General features: G+C 37.0%; 1 long non-coding RNA gene across 4 annotated transcripts in view; it reads right to left on the bottom strand.

Moving 5' to 3' along the window:
• The window catches only part of LOC101886923 (uncharacterized), a 76,717-nt gene that overhangs the window by 36,136 nt on the left and 19,539 nt on the right, over positions 1–21,042 (bottom strand). For 3 of the 4 annotated variants that reach the window (XR_012384108.1, XR_222547.6, XR_012384107.1), the window contains exon 1: positions 2,215–2,271. This is a non-coding gene — a long non-coding RNA (uncharacterized lncRNA). Of the gene's footprint in view, positions 1–2,214; positions 2,356–21,042 lie in introns of those variants that run through there. The other variant, XR_012384109.1, reaches the window with a different exon arrangement.

The following is a 21,042-nucleotide window of genomic DNA, read 5'->3' as shown; positions in this document are numbered from 1 at the left end:
ACATGTGTTAAAAGGTCACTGTACTATAAGAGGATATACTGGGGAGAAAAGATTTACACATTACTGTTTACTGTTTTAGTTACACACACACACACACACACTTAACAATTTATGCTATTTCAACAATTCTGCATTAATATTAACAAACATGACAGTAAAGCCATTAAAATGTGAAAGGTTGTTGTTTTTTTATAATCAAAGTAAAAGCATCATGATTTCTAGCACTGATTCTACTTATACAAATATAACAAATCTTCATGGAGCAAAAATTTCCAAATATTACAATGATTTCTATAGACAAATTTTGCAATATCAGTAGTAATGGTATAATAGTCTGAGTGAGCGTGAGAAATTGACCTATATACAGTACATACGCTCATTGGCCACTTTACTAGGCACACTTTATTAGTACCAGGTTGGACCCCCTTCGGCCTTCAGAAATGCCTTAATCGTTCATGGCATAACAAGGTACTGTAATTATTCTTTGAGATTTTGGCCCATATTGACATGATAACATCACGCAGTTGTTGCAGATTTGTCCATAATGTGAATTTCCCGTTCCACTACATCCCAAAGGAGCTCGATTGGATTGAGTTCTGGTGACTGAGAAGGCCATTTGAGTGCAGTGAACTCATTGTCATATTCAAGTAACTAGTCTAAGATGATTCTTGCTTCATGACATGATTGCCAGAGTTGCCAGAAAGTAAAGAGATGGACATGGTCAACAATGCTCAGGTAGGCTGTGGCGTTGACACAATGCTCAATTGGTACTGCCATGTTATTGGCTGATTAAAAATTTACCTAATAAACCTACCTAATAAAGTGGCCAGTGAGTCTATATATATATATATATATATATATATATATATATATATATATATATATATATATATATATATATATATATATATATATATATATATATATATATATATTAGACTTAGAAAACTTTATTGATCCCGCAGGAAATTATGTGTATGAATATGAATATATTTGTGTATGCATGCATGCATATATTTTCTTTGGAACTTAGGCCCTGTGCACACGGGTTTTCATGGGTTTTCAAAAGAGCAGTTTTGTTGTTTTCAACACAAAAATGGAGCATCATGTGACTAAAACCGAATTTCCAAAAAATTTGGGTACTATGTACAATTTTTCACCTCATGACGTCAACGTGTGGGATGATTTCTACTTTCTGATTGGCTAACCTGACTAGGTTCACACCAAATGCGTAGACGCGAATAGGGCAAAATCTGTATGTTTGTGGCAAACGAATCTTGTTGCTTGCCCCGTGTCGTGTCACAGTAATCCGCCTCTCGTCACACATTAGGCATTATCTTGTATGCAATAAACTTGTGAAACCCAGCATAAAAGTGTCTGTTGGTTGGGCATGCCTTTAACATATATCACAGTGCCTTTTTGTTTTCATATGAATGGAAATTTTTTTTTTTTTAGAAAGATTCCTGTGTGAATGTGAACATGGCGTAAGCCTTTTTACATTTTGTTTTTAAAGCTCTGCACCTATGGTAAAAAAATAAACTTTTCAAGCTGTTTGGACAGATCTGTGTGTTGGTATAGTGTATAGACCGTCATACTGGGGTGATATGAACACATCCAGTCCTTCTTTTTCAATTTAACTACAAAAGAAAGGGTCGGCCAATTGGAGCTGTTTTCAAATCGGTTGCACCATTACGTAGGTGTGTGATTCCCCCTGCCCACCGAATTGATTGACAGCTGCGTGCATTAACATGTTCCGGTAGTCGCGTGTATATGTCAACAAGACCAGGCAGACATACGCAAAGCAACCGGGAATAAAAGGTCTGTTCTGTTCGCGAGGATCAGCAATCATCATCAAATGTGATTAAGAGTAAGTTTCACATGTTTAAAGTGTTTTAAAACAGAGTATGTGTGTAATTAATTACAGCGTTTTACTTCAGCTTTACTTCATCAGCACAGCTGCGTGTCAGAACAATTATAAAAGAAGACGCTTCAATCCCGGTTTGTGGAAGTTAAATCAGGTTTATTTTGTACATTAGCATAACAGATATCCACACAGTACTTGAGGTTAGCCTTAACTAAGCTAAGCGCGCTCTGTCTGTCTGCCTGCCTCCCTGCCTGCCTGCCTGTGTGTGTGTGTCATCAACTTTGTAACGATATTGTGTGTGACTCATCAATGCAACTTCACAATACTGATTAGTAAAGGTTAGTACTTACTGTAGTATCTCACAAACGCTACGTGAGACCTTTTTCCTTTAAGTCTGTCTGTTGTCTGACGCAGCTGAGGGAGGAGGCATGTAGAAATAGTGGGCGGGAAAGACTCGTCTTAAAGTCGCAGTACGACAAAACCACCCCCTGCTGGAAATCAGTATAAAACAGCATCTTGTAAAAGGTATAATGAAAAATCTGATGGGTATTTTGATCTGAAACTTTATATACACATTCTAGAGACACAAAAGACTTATATTAAATCTGAAAAAAGGGGTAACCTAGGTACCCTTTAACATAATCTTGCAGTTCACGTCAAATTATTGTTCAACATAGCATATTCTCTATGACAGGGGTGGCCAACCCTTTTCCTGGAGAGCCACCTTCCAGCAGATTTCAGTTGCTACCCTTATCAAACACACCTGAACCAATTAATTAGGACCTGAACACCAAGTGATAACTCCAGGTAGGTGTGCTTGATGTGGGTTGCAACTGAAATCTGCAGGAAGGTGGCTCTCCAGGAACAGGGTTGGCCACTCCTGCTCTATGATTATCATGTATAATGTCTTTTTTGTAATTGTAAACCGGCACAATAGTGATTTCAGAGCAGGTTACACTTTTTACATTTGGATGGTGCCAAGAGACTTTTGAATTGAGAAGGAACAAAACAAAGACTATAGTTTAACTTTTAAAAAGAAACAGCCAATGTCGTCACACAAGAATAATATGAGAAACATATACTACGAGAGGGCAGCTCAGTGGTTAGAACTGACGCCTCACAGCAAGAAGGTTGCTGCTTTGAGTCCCTGCTGGGCCAGTTGGCATTTCAGTGTGGAGTTTGCATGTTCTCCCTGTGTTGGCGTGGGTTTCCTCCGGGTGCTCCAGTTTCCCCCACAGTCAAGACATGTGCTATAGGTGAATAAACTAAGTTGCAGCTGGAAGGGCATCCGCAATGTGAAACATATACCAGAATAGTTGGCGGTTCATTCCAATGTGTCAACCTCTGAAATAGATGATAATTGATGATAGATATTATAAATGAGTGAATATACTATAAGAAAATTTGTTTTAACTATTAAACTATCAAATTATATATATATATATATATATATATATATATATATATATATATATATATATATATATATATATATATATATATATATATGATGGAAGAACGCAAAAGCTTGTGCAGTCAAACTGTTGCATAAATGCAATCTCACGCTCATATCTGAGAGACACAGCTCAACAGTATATCAACACAGCTGTGATTTCCTGCAGTTTTTATTTCCTGTAAACCATTTCTATTGTTTACAGAGAATGGTCAAAAAAAAAGTGAGAAAACACAGCCTGCTGGTTAGGAACATCTATTTTGCATAACTAGATAATGTCATGTGCTTTGTAGAAAGAGATCTTGCATGAAACCAACTCACTTTCAACTTGCACTTTCGACTTTGCAGCAATTTTACAGTTATTTACTTCAAAAGAGCCCAGTAAAACACCACATACATTCTTTACAGTTCAATACTGCAATATGCACTGCTTAGTGGGTCATTTTAAAACTGGTACAGTAACTTACTGCATATTAGGAATTTGCGGTATTCTACTGTAACCAAAGTAATCAAGTTCTGCTACTGTAGCTAAAGACTAAAATGAGACAGTTAATGAATAAACGAGTCACTTGTTTGGAATAGAAGAATACTAAAATGAAAGGTTTTGTACTGGTAGTGTAAAATGTAAATAAATTACAGTAAAACTACAGTAAAAATAGTCATACGGTAAAATTAAAATGTTGTAAAGGGCATTTTACCTTAAAAAAATTACAGTAAGACTATTTTACTGTGAAATGAAATTGCAGTAGGGCCCTGCTGCTATCAGTAAGTTACTGCAAAAATACAGTAAAATGTCTAACAGTGTACATTAATCATTGCACTTACTGCATGAAATAAAGTGGTTGTTTTATAGCTAGACATGAAAACCAGAAAAAAACTCTTAACACATTTACGTTGTGGTGATGCATCCCAATCAGCACAAATACTAAGTTTGGTGAAAAAGAAATCATGGTTCGGGGTTACATTCAGTATAGGGTTCGCAATAGATCTGCAGAGTGCATGCCAACATCAACAACCTAGACAATTCAAAACATTTGTGCTATTGCATTACAAATCACAGGAGGGGGCAAATTCTTCAGTAGGACAGCGCTCCTTCTCATACTGAAAGCAAAGAAAGTCAAGGTGCTCCAGGATTGGCCAGCCCAGTCACCAGAAATGAACATTATTGAGCATGTCTGGGGTAAGATAAAGGAGGCGGCATTGAAGATGAATTCAAAGAGTCTTGATGAGTCTTGCAAGAATGCTTTCCAGAAGACTTTATTAATAAGTTATTTGAGTCATTGCAGAGATGTATGGGTGCAGTCCTCCAAGCTCATGATCATATTTTATTTTGGTAAAATAAGCGTAATCTAGAGGCCTTTGCCTTTCATATAAGACTCTTCTGATACCAAATGATCAACTAGAACTTTGAAAGGATTTAAAATCCTTTATATAATCAAACATTATTGCGTAGGCCACAAAAACATAAATAAAATGGATTTTAATATTATTATATTATTATAATATTATAATATTTAATATTATATTAAATATGGGTTTTAAATTATTAACAAAACGTGATGAGAATTAAGAAACTTCATAAAGAACAGAAGCTTAAATAGTGGTAACCAATGAGGCGGACTCTATACCTGTGGATTGATACAGTAGACAGGGAAGCACAGTTGAAGGCCAGGTGAGAAGGTTGGTAGGGAGAACAGTCCAAAAATAAAAGTTGAAAAATCAGCAAATCCAGAGGGCAGAGGCAAACACAGAATCCTTTAGGCAGGCAGAAGCATTGTCAACACCTGCCAGACAATCCAGTGTCAGAGAGACGAGCAGCAGACAGATGTAAAACTGGGAGAAGAATGAAAAAAGGTTAGTTGGATATGACACGACAGGACAGGTCTACTGTTAAAAACATAAACAATGTCAGAATACTGAAAGAAATGCTAGCTCTTTTGACCCAAGACCTCATATTGTCATGAATGATCAATTCTGTTTCATTTATTAACCAAAGTAAATGTTTTAGGTTTGTTTGAATATTGTGCATCTCTTGTACAGAAAAGGACATAAGTATTGAACATGTTGTGTTTTTTTCCTGGGAATAATATTTCTTAAGGAGCTGTTGACATGGAATTCAACCAGATTTTGTTAAAAACTGTTCAATCATAAAAAAAAAAATAAAATTTAGTCATGTGTAATGAAAATAAAATGACACAAGGAGAAAGTACTAAACTACTGAAATGTATTTATTACTTTATATAAAATACTTTTTCTTTTTTCTTCTTTTTTTTTTGGTGATGGCAGCATAAAGACACCTTAAATATGGAGAATTAAGTCACATGTATTGATCAGGTGTGAGTTTTACACATTCTACAGCTTGATTTTCTTGAGTTTCCTTGGCTGTGTTTTGGATCAGTGTCTTGCTGAAATGTCCACCGTGGTTTCATCTTCATCATCCTGCTAATGTATATGTTGGACTGAAGCAGCTAATTTTCATTTACATTGACAAAGCAGAAGGTTACTGAAGAAATACTGAGATTTCAGCTGCTATCTGGGCTTTTACTGCCTTTCCACACACCCCTTTCTTCATGTGTTCAATTCTTTTTTCCTGCGTCATTTCATTTTATTACACATGACATAATTTGTAAAACAAATAGTTTTGTTTTCTTCGCATATATGGATTAATTTGGTATTTCAACGTAAGCCAAGGACACCTTTAGAAATATGTTTTCTGAGAAAAATAGTGATTTTTTAAATTCATTTCCCCCACTTTATCTAAGAAATAAAAACAATACTCACATATCCTTGCTGGATGAAGAATGAGATGCCCAACGGTCAGTTGATGGGTAAAAATTGTGCAGTGATTGCCCAGAAGGCCTAATCTATGGTCCTGAAAGAGTGTTGCAACAACATTCACCAACAACATAAAACCCTCAATCTGTTAATAAAGGTTGGTTCAACATTGTTAAAAGGCTACTACATGGAGGCTGTTAGATTTTGCTGCATTTGGCTTTAATAACCTTGGATGGCTTGCCAATGTATTAGATTACTTTAATACATAAAATAAGTACATTGACAAAAGTTCTTACAGGGACAAGACTTTATTGAGAACAGTGAATAGTTTAGTTTCTCAGCATCTATGTTAAACCGTCAGTCTTCAAGTAACTTAACCCACTTTATACTAACTACAAACAAACCATTGTGTTTACTCAGCTGAGTAGGAAGCTCTTTTTGGATGCTTCAGATGTTGTTTTGTTTATAAAAGGATCGTTTAGGGTTTACTCAGCTACAGTTGCCTTGAACCAAGCTCAAGCCTCTTGTCCCCATCCACTCTCTGTGGCCTGCACTCACACTGCTGTTACCTTCTGAACCTGAGCACGCCTATGTCATCGATGATGCAACTGTTCAATTTAACAGGAAGCGTCCTCGCTTAGATTGTTTTAATTACAGTGCATCCGGAAAGTCTTCATATCGCTTAAATTTTTCCACATTTGTTTATGTTACAGCCTTATTCTAAAATGGAATTTCCTCCAAATTCTACACACAATACCCCATAATAACAATGTTAAAAAAAGATTTTTTGAAATTGTTGCAAATTTATTAAAAATAAAAACCTGAAAAATCACATGTACATTAGTATTCACAGCCTTTGCTCAATACTTTGTTGATGCACATTTGGTAGCAATTACAGCCTCAAGTCTTTTTGAATATGATGCCACAAGCTTGGCACACCTGTCTTTGGGAATTTTTGTCGATTCCTTTTTGCAGTAACTCTCAAACTCTGTCAGGTTGGATGGGAAGCGACGGTGAACAGCCATTTTCAGGTCCCTCCAGAAATGTTCAATAGAATTTAGGTCTGGGCTCTGGCTGGGACACTCAAGGACATTCACCGAGTTGTTGTAAATCCACTCCATTGATATTTTGGTGGTGTGCTTTGGATCATTGTCCTGCTGAAAGATAAACTGTCGCCCCAGTCTGAGGTCAAGAGTATTCTGAAGCCGGTTTTTGTTCAGGATGTCTCTGTATATTGCTGCATTCATCTTTCCCTTTATCTTGACTAGTCTTCCAGTTCTTGCTCCTGAAAAACTTCCCCACCTGAGAGGCCTGACTGGTGGATTGTTGCACAGATGGTTGTCCTTCTGTAAGGTTCTCCTCTCTACACAGAAGAATGCTGGAGCTCAGAGAGAGTGACCATTGCGTTATTGATCACCTCCCTGACTAGGGCCCTTCTCCCCTGATCACTCAACTTAGATGGCCGGCCAGCTCTAGGAAGAGTCCTGGTGGTTACAAACATCTTACACTTACGGATGATGGAGGCCACTGTGCTCATTGGAACTTTTCAGAGCAGCAGAAATTGTTCTGTAACCTTCCCCAGCCTTGTGCCTGGAGACAATCCTGTCTCGGAGGTCAACAGACAATTCCTCTGTCTTCATGCTTGGTTTGTGCTTTGACATGCACTGTCAACCCTGGGACTTTATATAGACAGGTGTATGCCTTTTCAAATCATGTCCAATCTACTGAATTTACCACAGGTGAACTCCAATTTAGCTGCTGAAACATCTCAAGAGTGATCAGGGGAAACAGAATGTACCTAAGCTCAATTTAGAGCTCTATGGCAAAGTCTGTAAATACTTATGTAGATGTGATTTGTCAGGTTCTTTATTTTAATAAATTTGCAACAATTTCAACAAATCTTTTTCCACATTGTCATTATGGGGTATTGTGTGTAAAATGTTGAGGAAATAAATGAATTTAATCTATTTTGGAATAAGGTTGTAACATAAACAAATGTGGAAAAAGTGAAGCGCTATGAATTCTTTTAGTTGGACTTACAGTGCATCTGGAACTAAAATGCACACAATCTTCCAAGGCTAAATTGTGTGTTTTTTGGAAATTTCTCCAGATGTGCATTTTAAACTCCTGCCTATAATAAGAGTCCAACAGCCACAATGGAGGAGGCCATAGAAGCACCTTCAACTACTGTGAAAGACACAATCAGATCAGTTATGCTTTTATCATTCCTGAGAGTTTAGTCTCTGCTGCAACATTTCCAAAAAAAAAATCCTTAAAATGCACTTACTGACTATTAAGTACACTTCAAACTGTCAACCTTTAGATCATTAAACGCCTTCCGAAAAATTGAGAGCAGAAAAAGGCAAGAAAAATGAAAAAATGGAGCGAGAGGAAGTAAATAAGTCATATTGTTTTCCCCCGTCTGACTATTTATGAACTCATCTAATGCTCTAGGTGACAGTTTTTGGTTTAAAATTTAAATAATTTTCCCATCAGAATTCTGTGGTGGCAGAGAAGGATGAGATTTAAATGTGCAATGAAATTTCACCGTCCTACGATCCTCCTCAGCGCACACACATGCTGTACGTCGAGCCCGGCTGCCTGACCTGAGAAACATCTCACTGTTTTCCACACTATAATGGAACCTTTGCTTTCTTTTCATTTACATTTGTTTGAACAGGGCACCTGGCACGGCACAGAAATCATTGCACGGCGGGAGAACTATTTGCATTGTAGCTCCATTTGCTCCGATGAATTTTTCAGGAAGATGTGACAACCTCATGCATACTGATATGATGCCTGCGTTTTTGCATACGGGCTGCTACCGAACGGGTCTTAATCTTGCATTAGGGCTAAAACACCTAAACGGCACACGTTGAGAAGCCAAAAGAGATGAGAGTCTACTGTTCTGAGGGCCGACTTGAACGAGTGTCCCCTGTCTCACGAGGTTACAGCGCTAGCTCCTCAACTCCAGCACTCGCTAAATAATGAGACAAGACAAGAACAGTAGAACTAATCTAACAGCTTTAAAGAGTGCGAGGAACTAGATGAGTGAGGGGAGAGCGAGAGGTGAGACGATGCGGGGAGAGAAAAAGAGAAGGAGCAGATAAGACATAATCAGGCGTGAATACAATCTACAAAACGTACAGATATAATTTGGTATTCCAGCAAGGGCTCCTGCCTCGGCGGTGAGGCGAAGCAATCATCATTTGCAGGAGAATGTGCTGAGAGTTTCCTTTAGATCACTGCGGCTCAAACGCATCAGTCAAGATCTCAGACAGACCACAGATCAGTGGCTTTTACTCAGACAGGTAGCTGAAATACTGTTTTTTGGGGTTTCGTTGAGAACTATGAAAAACTACGAAGCTAGTAGGGTTGCAAGATACTCCGAAAATATGCAATGATGTTGTTTAGTTTTATGTTAATGATATTTCTAACTTGTTTAAATCCATTTATTATAATGTTTTAATTTATGTTATGATCACTCTAAAATAAACAGGCAACAGATATTTTTCTGAGATAAATTAATGTAAAACTATTTCAAAGTGAAAACATTTAGGGTTCTATAATAACGATCTAGGCGCAAAGTCTAAAGAGCATGGCACAAAAGCATTAAGTGCGTGTCTGAATCCACTTTTACTATTTAAAGGATGGAAAAATACGCTCTACGCCTCTAACAAGGTTGTGCATATTTGAGCATAATGTGAAACGAGAGTCTCATCTCCTATTCCCTTTAAGAGTCAGTTGTGTCGCTCCATGGCGCATTTGCTATTTACATGGCGGACTTTGTAAGTGGAAAAACTAAACGCTTCACTTGTAAGAAAACAGTTAGACAAACCATCTGCAGCGTGAGCATAAAGAACGAGCCTCCTCCATTCAGTCTCTTTACTTTCTCTTTACCTCTTAACTTTACTCCTTTACTTTAGTTGATAAGGAAACAATGTTGAACGCACTCCACTGAAGACATCAACTAGCCTACATATTTAATTTCGTTTGTTAAGTGCAAAGTTTTGTTTCAGAACTATTTCTAAATTCAGTTCTAATTTCCAGCAAATTAATAAGTGAAAAATAATAATGATCCATCAGTTATATTCAAACACACGTCCTACTCTTATGGCTTATACAGTATGGTGATGCATAAGTCTTCAAGACCGGACAGATGGACTAATCTAAACTTGTTTTTATTAAAGCAAACATAAATATGAATATAATAAACAATACAAGAGCAAATTGTCATGAATAAACTGTAATAAGCCAGCTAAGATGAGGCATGGAGGTAGGTTTTATATTTATGTGGAAAATATATTTTTGTAATAATTTTAATCCTTTAATTCGTTTTATATGTAAAAATATTTGTGTATTGCTGTACATACTGTGTGTATTAAGTAATGTCTAAGCATTTGGACCTGCAAAGGCGCATAACTAAAGCCCTCTGCACTGGAATATAGACAATTTTTTTAAGCTGGTCGATGGCGCAGTCTATTTAAGTTCCTCAAAATAGCAACACGTTAACAATGCGCCTTAACACACCTCCTTTTTAGACCGGCACACCCATGAGACCACAAAGTGGCACAAATAGATTTGCTATTTAAACAACGTGGCACAAAGCTTAAATATTATTGTTGCGCTGGTCTGAAAATAGCAACAAATCGCACTAAACACGTCTTGTGTATTATTGAGCGAGGTGTCTGATAGGGCCCTCAGACTTTAAAACACTATGAATAACCGAAAACCTTTGCGGAAATTGATTTTTACTGGCTCTTGTCGTCTCACAAAAAGTATTTATTATCAGCATCATGGTTCAGCTAACAGCACCTACTCGAGAGATGGGGTTGAAGATAGTAAAGGCCCCATCTAAATATTCAGATTTGGATATTATCTGCTATAGGGATATTGCCTATGCTATCCGGATTTGCATACTACACGAGAAGGTGCTACTTTTGAGTTTGAACTTACTTTGTGATCGTTAGAAATATATGTTCTATATTCTAAAAAAGGGTATATGCACAGCTAGTGTTTTTCCCATATCGATAAACTTTCGGTTAACGGTTAATGTGACTTTTTTCCGTTTTTTAAGTTTCTTTTACAGCATCAACGTTTAATGTAATTAAAATATAACGAGTTAAATAAACTTCAGTATTCATTTAGTTGTTCAAGCCTAAAACAAGATGAAAAGCAGTTTACAAGCTAGTGCCATCAAGATCAGCAGGCTAGCACAGAAACTCCATTGAAAATACTGGAATAAAATAAACTGTCACATTCTAATGACATGGCACAGGAAAATGTCATTTAATACAGTGCTTCTTGTTCATTCTGAGACCCACTATATATCTTACATAAATCAGCCCAGCTAAGATCATTGACTTTTTAAAGAAAACAGACCTCAAACGTTGTGATTTTGTATCAGCTTAGTTCACCAAAATTGCTGGAAAGAAAAAGTTGGGATTTAAAACTCATTCTTGATCACATTTGATGATAATTGATGATAACAGATAGCTGAACGGATCTTTTAATCCCAGTTGATTTGCACATTTCCTGTTGATATGATTACACACATTACTATGAAGACATGTTAATACACGACTGTCAATTAATTTTGTGGGTGGGGAAACAAAACTCCAAATTCTCTAAGTGGGAGGGATTTAGATCCTATTTTAACCTCAGGATATTAAAAACGTATTTTATTGACTTATTGTCTTCATATCACCCCATTATGACACCCTATACCTACACACGTCTGTCCAAACAGCTCCCAAAAGATTTTCATCATAGGTGCATATCAGAAAATTGGCTATATCAATAGGAATAAATATTCAATACACAATTTAGAAACAATTTACTTATAAACATACAGATGACAACAAAAATAAAAGTAGCAAAAGATCATATAAGATGGTCAATTGCCACTAAAACATTGCCATTAAAATACTTTCTCTAATATTATTTAAGATGGCATGATGAGGTATTTTTGTGTGTTTGCATGTTCTTCCCCTTGTTTGCGTGGGTTTACTCCGGGTGCTTCGGTTTCCCCCACAATCCAAAGACATGCGCTGTAGGTAAATTGGGTAAACTAAATTGGCTGTAGTGTATGAGTGTGTGTGGGTGTTTTCCAATAATGGGTTGCAGCTGGAATGCCATCCTCTGTGTAAAATAAATGCCCGAATAGTGAGAGGTTCATTCCACTGTGGCGATCTCTGAAATAGAGACTAAGCTGAAGGAAAATGAATGAAGGAATGAATGAATCATCATTTAAAAAAATATATACTCTTTTAAAATATATGTTATAGTCAAATAATTCTTGCACAAGTCAGAAATTGATTTCTCTTCAGTGCTTTCTACAAAGCCCCATCCTCTAAAATAGAGATATAGACCACTGGAATATAGACCTCCTCTGCACTGGAATATAGACCATTTTTTAAGCTGGTCAATGGTGCAGTCTATTAAAGTTCCTCAAAATAGCAACACGTAAACAATGCGCCTTAACACACCTCCTTTTTAGACCTGCACACTTATGAGACCACAAAATGGCACAAATGGATTTGCTATTTAAACAACATGGCACAAAGCGTGAATATTACTGTTGCGCTGGTCTGAAAATAGCAACAAATCGCACCAAACACATCTTGCGTAGAGAGCCCATCCTCTAAACTAGGCATGGGATGATAACCGTATTCAAGGTATACCGCGGTTTGGAAAAGTCAAGGTTTTAAAACCGCCAACATTTTCCGCTATATCTTAAGGTATGAGTGCGATTTTTTATTTACATTTTTTTCTTTAGCTTTGACGTGTTTACTGCTCCAAAATATTATACATGTTTCTCAAAATAAAAGGTGTCTGCTGTGTCTTAAAATGTCTTAAATTTTCAAAAACTAAAATAACAAAAAAAAAAAATTACTGAAATATGCTGTTGTGGGTCTTAAATACTTTAAAACAGGTCATCATTTTCACTAATTGCCCATGTAAAGCTATAGCCAATCAGTGCAATAAACAAAACCATCTAAATGGTTTAACGAAATTAACATTTATTAACTATTTAGCAATGTGGTTTAATTGTTTTTCTTACACCTTACAATAACATTTGTTTAAAAGTTCTCCATGTTTTCATGCATAAATGTATGTTGTAATGTGTTATAGCTTTTAAAACTTTGAGGCATTCTGATTGTCTTTAATATTGTTTATGCTACATTGAATTCGTGAGAAATATTCTGTTTTGGTTTGATTTTCAGAAGACTTTTTAGTTTAGTATCTCATTGTGTGTCGATTAAATAAATGACACCAAACAATTACAGTTTTTTTTTATATAGCATTTTAAAATAATTTAGAAGTTAAAGGTGTAGTTACCCTCAAAAAAGGTTAACCAAGATTTAGACCTCAAAATTCTGAAAATATTTTATTGAACATTAGGAAACAAAATTACATTTTAATTTTTTTTAATTTACGTTTTGCATAAATTTTGTTTATTATAGGCTTTAAAACTTGTCTTTTTTTAAAGAAAGGTTGTGCTAATAAAAATACTGTATTTATATAACTAGAGTTTGCTTGTTTTGACAAAAATATGTGGCTAAGAAATAACTGAATTTTTATTTCAATTGGGCAAGTAAAAAAATTCCACTGGGTATTACAGAAAATTATTATTATGAAAGTCTGAAATTTCATTGATAATGGTCTTAAAAATGTCTTAAAAGTCTAAAATTTGACATTATGAAACCTGCAGAAACAAATGTTTTTACCCAGACATTTAAAAAAAAACATATTTTAGAGCAGTAATCACAATTTTATCCAAGGTTATCATACCGTTAGAAACTTATACCGGCCCATGCCTACTCTAAACACATGTCAGCCAGCCAGAATACACAGAAAAGCCAGACAAGAGTATTTCTGATTGGCTAAAAACTGAGCTGCTGCTCCCCTGACTTTTTATTTTCCATCCAACACATAAAACACTCAAAGCTCTTTTAATGCACACTATCATGCGCATTAATTATAATAAGGTGTTGGTAGAGAGACGGATGTATTGATGTTTAACAGGTTCATGAGTTCGATATAATTGACAACAACATCTGCCATGAAGCAGCCAAGCATTTCTCTGTCTATTACAAGTCCAATTGTCTTTAAAGAGCTCGCCGCCTCGCAGACTCAGAAAAACACCCCGTCTCGACACCCCCATTAAACCGGAAAATAATGACTGAGCGCAAATGGACCGAGCTCCATTCGCAACATGAATTACATCATACCGGTAAATAGAGTGACCCGTCCTAATTAGAGGACAGAATAACAGGATTGTTACAGTAATCTTGGCCTGCTGCTCTGCGGCGCCACTGTCATTGACTGAGAGCACACACACACAACAAAAAAAAAACAGAAGCGGGAACTCAAGCTAAATCTATTCATTAGCCATAGTCTCCAATGCAATCAATAACACGCCTTTCCAATTACACCGGCCGAGATCCACAGGAAATTCGTGCTGTATTTAAAGCGGTTAGAAGCACGGACTGCGGCGTGACTTCTCCGCCAGACTCCCCTCGAGTCTAACAAACTAGAAACTAAAAGCAACTCTCACCCCTTACTGGGTTCTTCTCATTTTAATATGCACCCGGAAAATGTGTTTTCATCTTCCTAATTGACCGCAGATTCAATACGGCCTCAGCTGTGATTCAAACCACTTCTTTTTTTTTTCTTCCCGGGAGCTATAAAAATTCTTTATACGCATTTTAATCAATGTTTTCATAGATACATCTGCGGGAAATGATCAGGATAATGAAATATAACACAGTCTGTTTACATCCACTTCAGCGGGCCAATCTCACCACAGAGATTGCAGAGTTCGGCTTAAGGGGCAACAGACGCAAATGCCGTATTTTGTTTACAAAACCCTCAATAAGTGACTATTCAGAAGTCAGACGGCATGCTGAATAAGAGCAGGAATTTGTTACGCTGCACAAATCCTGCAACCATTTTGTGAAAAGACAAGCAACCAGAATATAACAAATTAAATCAAAACGTCAAATCAAAATTGTTTTTGGCTGCCGAAATGAAACTGAAATAGAGCATTAGATGAAAACATAAATGCAAATGAGAAATGTTGAACTGGCAACATTAAGTCAAATATTAAGTACCAATAACTATTCATTGGATTCACCTTGTCTTCGGTTCATGTCTATGGTTTGGTTTCTGCTCAACCTGAGGCTGAATTAGCTACACTGTTTTGCTGTGATCACACCAGATGCAGCAAATGCAAATGAATCACGATATTAGTTCGTAAATAGACACAAGTACATTTTCAGTTTACTTGCTTTATTCATGCGTGAAATTCAATTCACAATAGATTCACATTATGGGCAGCGCTCTTGTCTGCCCGGTCACTCTAACTTCATTGCTAAAGGCCCAATATGAATTTTATTGAGAGAGTAGCTGTCATATGTGCTTCAGGAAGGCTGAACAACAGCATAGATTCATTTGGAGCTGTGTCTGAGTCCACTAGATCCTTACTGAGGTTCACCTAGCTCTGTGAGTTACCTACCTGGCTGATGAAGGCTTTCAGCGGTGCTTCCATCTGAGCCCGGCACAGTTTGATGAGCTGTTGTCCAGTAACGGCAAGAGGATTTCCCCTTTGGGACACTACTGGTAATACGTCATAATTACACCCCAACAAGAGAAAGCTCCGGATTTTTTAACGCAGTGCGAAGGTTTGCTGAAGTTAAAATTTTCCAACTCGATTGATTTGCGCATTAAGCACATCAAACGCACAAAAGGCTCAACTTGTGCTACCTCATTCAAGCGAATCACACCACAGGATGCATGTTCGCATCTTTGAATTGATTTCACATGTAAACCACTTACGCTTGATGCTTCATCTGCGTCTGGTGTGAACACACCATTAGACTTTGCCGCAATTTTACAGTTATTTACTGCAAAAATGCCAGGTAAAATACCACAGAATTTCTTTACCGTCCATTACTGTAATATGCACTGCATTGGGGGTCCTTTTAAAAACTTTTACAATAAGTGACTGCATATAAGGAATTTGTGGTATTCTACTATAATTAAAGTAATCAAGTTCTGCTTCTGTGGTTAAAGACAAAATGTTTGTCACTTGTTTGGAATTTATAAAATTTAATAGTAAAAACTAAAAATAAAGGTTTTGTACTGCTAGTGTAAACTGTAAACAAATTACAGTAAAAGGACTGTAAAATTGTCATGCTGCAAAATTTAAATGTGATAAAGGGCATTTAACCATTAAAGGCTTTTACAATAAAATGAAATTGCAGTAAGGCTTTTTTACTGTGAATTAGATTTACAGGTAAGTTACTGTAAAGGGGCAGTTGCGGTAACTTGCTGGCAACAGTAACAATTTCTGGCTTTTTTGCACCAGTCCTGAGTTTTAGGTGGCATGAAGTAAAGGTCTGCATTCCCACAGCAGTACTGCGCAACAAGACCAAATTTCTTTTGGCGCTGGCATAAATTTACAAATAAAATGCGGTAGCAGTCGGTGACTCTGGTGTAATTTGAACGAGAGCGGGCAGTCTAATAATATAACATTCCCGAGACCCAACGTTATTTCGGAACGGCATATCTGTGATTTCCTTGTTCTTATTAAGTACTGGTACAGCCTGTGTTCACGACAGTTACACATGCTCAAGGCATGACCAGTGCTTTCTGTGCATGCATCATACCAGTCCTCAGAGCAATCTTTATCATCCTGAGAGAGCAAAGTGAAGGTGTGCTGTCCTTCAGCTTCAATCAGAAAACGGTCAGTTTAGTGTTAGGAATCCACATCAGGCAAGTCTGATGTATGAGAGTTTTTACATGCATCATAGACCTAAATGGAACAATGACCTTTTGCGCGATGTAAAAATACCTTTAAGTTTTTCCTTTCAGCAGGCATAAGACTAAAACCTCAGGTTTAAGGAGGCACTCATGTCTCATCACAAAGGGGCAAACAAAACTGATATTTAGCCCACAATCCTTGCACAACCTACAGTTTTATCTGTTATTTCTCTCTTTTGGTAGTACCCAATTTAAACATAAGATTTTGGAAACAGATCTCAATTTAGCGGGAACGGTTTGGTAGAATATTATTCTAAGTGGGCAGGGGGTGAACAAAGACTGAATATACTGCAGGAGCAGACTGGTGCGAAATAAAACCTTGCTGGAGGGGGACTAAAAAAATCAGTCCTGCGCAGACCTCTAGCATGAAGGTAGCTCAGCTTTAGTCATTCTTTATTGCCATGTTATCTTACATCGCTAACTAGGGGTGTCAAAATTAATTGTTTCTTTGGTGCACTGCGGCGCAGATGGGACAATTCGATATCGGTTCAGTAATAGATCATACCGATTATTATGTACTGACGTCATTTATCTCCTATGCGCGATGTCGCAGTAGAATACTATGGCGAAGGATGCAAGGGAGAGTAAATAACACTTCTACTACTTAAAAGGTAGATAATTATGCACAGTTCAACTGCTTATGAATTTGCTGGAAAGTCTTTCGCTGACACTGAAGAAGACTATTTCATTACTAGGGAGATATGCTGTAAAACTCCATCTCTGCCGCTCTCTCTCTCTCACACTCTTTGAACATTTGAGATTTAGATACATTCAAAAAGAGCGTTTTCTTTGAGCAGGCCAAGATAAAGGTACAGTTCATATATCTTACTGCTGTATTAAATGACAATATTGTATTACAAATAATATATAAATATAAACATATTTATAGATTTGAATAAAAAAATATTGTGTTAAAAAAAAAATCAAATTGATTATGTAAGCATCGTTAATGCACCGTGATGCACCGAGATATCGGGTTGAACCGAATCGATGGCATGATAATTGTAACCAAACCGTGAGACCAGTGTAGGTTCACACCCTTACCGCAAACCTTCTCAGAACCAGGTTGTGTTCTGGTTTAAACAAGACAAACTGAGATTCAACCAATCAAAGCAAAGTGACACATCTCTAAACCACTCCCCAAGGTTTTAAACTTACAGTTCTACAGTGTAGGCTAAAATTTACCCTCTTAGGTAGGCTCACATGGAATCTGCATGCACAGAAAACTACAGATTTCTGCAGATTTTTTTGAGTCAGTTTATTTACTTGTGTAAATGAGTGTAAATTTCTATTTATTAAGTTTTTAAATAAAATTTAGTCATATTATTGACTAATATGAAAATGTTCATTTGATTTATTTACAATACAGTTTGCTAAATGTAATATTTTCTGTCTTATAGTAGATATATTAAATGATAGACTTGCTTTATTTACCAAATAAGTTGACCTAGATGGATTTGCAATGTAAACATTAAATAAAAGTTAAAGTTAAGCAAAATTTTTTCTATATTAAAATATTTAGTTACGATATTCCCCAAAATAATTCCTCTTAAATCCACAGATAATTTTTTTTTTTTACAAATTTCTCAGTAGAAATGCCAACAACAATGTCCACAGATTCTGTCTGTCCCTAAAGGTCAAAACGCTTATATGTTGATGTTTGATAGCCTACTTTCTCTTATACAGTGTGTTAAATTCTCAGTTCATGACCTCTTTAAAAAAAACTAACTGACAATATACACAATGCAATAACACTACTAACAATAAATTAATTAATAAGCAACCAGTGCAGAAACTGATGCACATTCTCATTTGATTTTTCACCTGACTAGATTACAAGCAGCTCACAATATACCTCACACAGTGAAATCATCATGACGGCTGATCTCCAAGGAAGCGGACAACAAATCTTCGAGGCATAAACTGCGAGAAGCGGCGTTTTGCGTCAGCCGGTGGCTCCCGTTTGTCTCTCTCACACACACACACATTTCCCTTCTGCAACAGTTGTGATAATGCTGTTTACATCATCTCTCAGCAAACGGACAGAGACGATCACAATTATCTGTAAATATCTGATGTGCGGGCGCGAGCGCAGTGACAGGCCGATGTGTTTTGCAGGTTATAAATAGCTTGCGTTGCAGCCGCTTTAAGAGACTGAACGGGTGCCATAACAATGCCATGATGTCTTCCTGCGGAGAGCTGCACCCCTGGTCCCGCCTCCCACCTGCTTTAGCTGGGTAATGAAATATGTCTGCTGTGATGTATGGCTGCTGGATGGCTCCAAATCGAAAATTGAATCACACTAACTTAATTTGCGGTCGGGGCAATCAAATTACTTGTTTTGGCCAGAGTATTTCAACCCGCGCTGGCGATGAATTCATCTTGGTGAGAGGCCTGTCAGAGAGAGGCATGTTTGCGGGCATCACCTCCAGCTGGAGAGGGAGGTCTGTGTGGTCCAGAGGACAGGAGGAGGCTGGCGGACACTGTGGACAGGCCGTTATCTGCCGCCGGAAGCAGTGAGGAGAATCCCAAGGCGCGCGACCAAAGATCTGCCAGAGTTTTATGAGGGGAGGAAACAGTTTTACTCTGCTTCCATAGGCTATGTTGCGTTTCAATTCTCCAGTGGGACAAACAAGTGTGTATAAGTTGTATTAAAAGCGTTAGATCGGCATTCCATTGTTAATAATATAATTACTGTATTAGGCTTCAACTGTATTTTCGTGAGAGTGAGACGTCAGAGTGTTGCCGGGTTGCCGCATTCAGAGAAGTATGCTGGAGGCTGTTTGTCCTGGTTTGGGACTGAATTTAAGCCAGTGGTGGTGTTGCCAATATTGTATGAGTTGATGGATCATGAATCCTTAAGTGTCCTTAAAAAGGTTTTGGACACTTAATGTGTAAAATATACATTCTAATAAATTTTTAGTGAGACTTTATTTTAAGTAATACTTCACTCCATTTACTACTGGCTTATTACCTGCCTATTATTAAGATGTTAACTGTTCATTAGCAATATTTAAAGTATATGATCTTATTTCCCTAATTCTACCAAATACTAAACCCTACTACCTTAATAACTATTATTAGGCAGCTAATTAGAAGTTTATTAAGCTAAAATTCTTTGTTAATTGTATGAATTGTGACCGCCCGTTTCGCTTTTTTTAAAAGACACCCACCCTAGGTCACTTTTTCACAATTAGGGCCTGTAGAGATGTGGAGAAAGAGAGAGAGAGAGACAGACACACACACACACACCTGCAAATGCAACCAAAAATAAATGAATCAATTAAATATATATGGTCTCCTACACTCTCAGAAATAAAGGTACACGAGCTTTCACTGGTGTGGTACCTTTTCAAAAGGTACAAATTTCTACCTAAAAGGTCCATATTAATACCTTAAGGGAACATATTAGTACCTAAAAAGTACAAAAGTGTTCCTCTTAAATATTTTAGGTACTGACATATAATTTTGAGGTACCAATTAGAACATTGAAGTGGACGCTGACAACAGGGACTGCGGATCCAAATGCAGGGTTTATTAAATGGATTGATCAGGCAAGAAACAGTCGACACAGGAGCAAACTGATGTTTATGGGCAAGCCAGGGTCGTGGTCGATAAACAGGCAGATGGTCAGTACTGGCAGGGAGCAGGCAACATAAACAAACAAAACAAAGCAAGGTTCGAAAGCACGGAAGGCAAGGCAAGGAAAACGTGTTGTAATGTTCACTAGTTTACAAGACTTAGCCACAAGTGTGTGGAACAGAAGGGTTTAAATAGTCCAAATAATCAATGATTACGAGTTTCAGCTGTGTGTATGCAATCAGTCATGATCAGGAACCGGTTGTGTGTGTGTGGTGCATGACTGGATATTGTAGTCCATAAATGATTTCATGATTGCTGATAATCATAACACAATATAGACTCATTAGGTACAAATGTGCACCTTTTGAAAAGGTACCACGCCAATGATAGTTTACATACCATTATTTTGAGAGTGTAGGAACAATTTTCATAAACAGCTGTAAAAACATGCCATTTTTATTTTCCAGTGCCTCAAAAAGGTTTTTGGACATCATAATTTTAGATAAAGAATGAATGAATGAAATAGTTAAAAGTAAACATT

Source organism: Danio rerio, chromosome 8 (genome assembly GCF_049306965.1).
Source record: "Danio rerio strain Tuebingen ecotype United States chromosome 8, GRCz12tu, whole genome shotgun sequence".
NCBI lineage: Eukaryota > Metazoa > Chordata > Actinopteri > Cypriniformes > Danionidae > Danio > Danio rerio.
The sequence above is the reverse complement of the archived record's forward strand: the minus strand, read 5'-3'. Positions and strand labels throughout refer to the sequence as shown.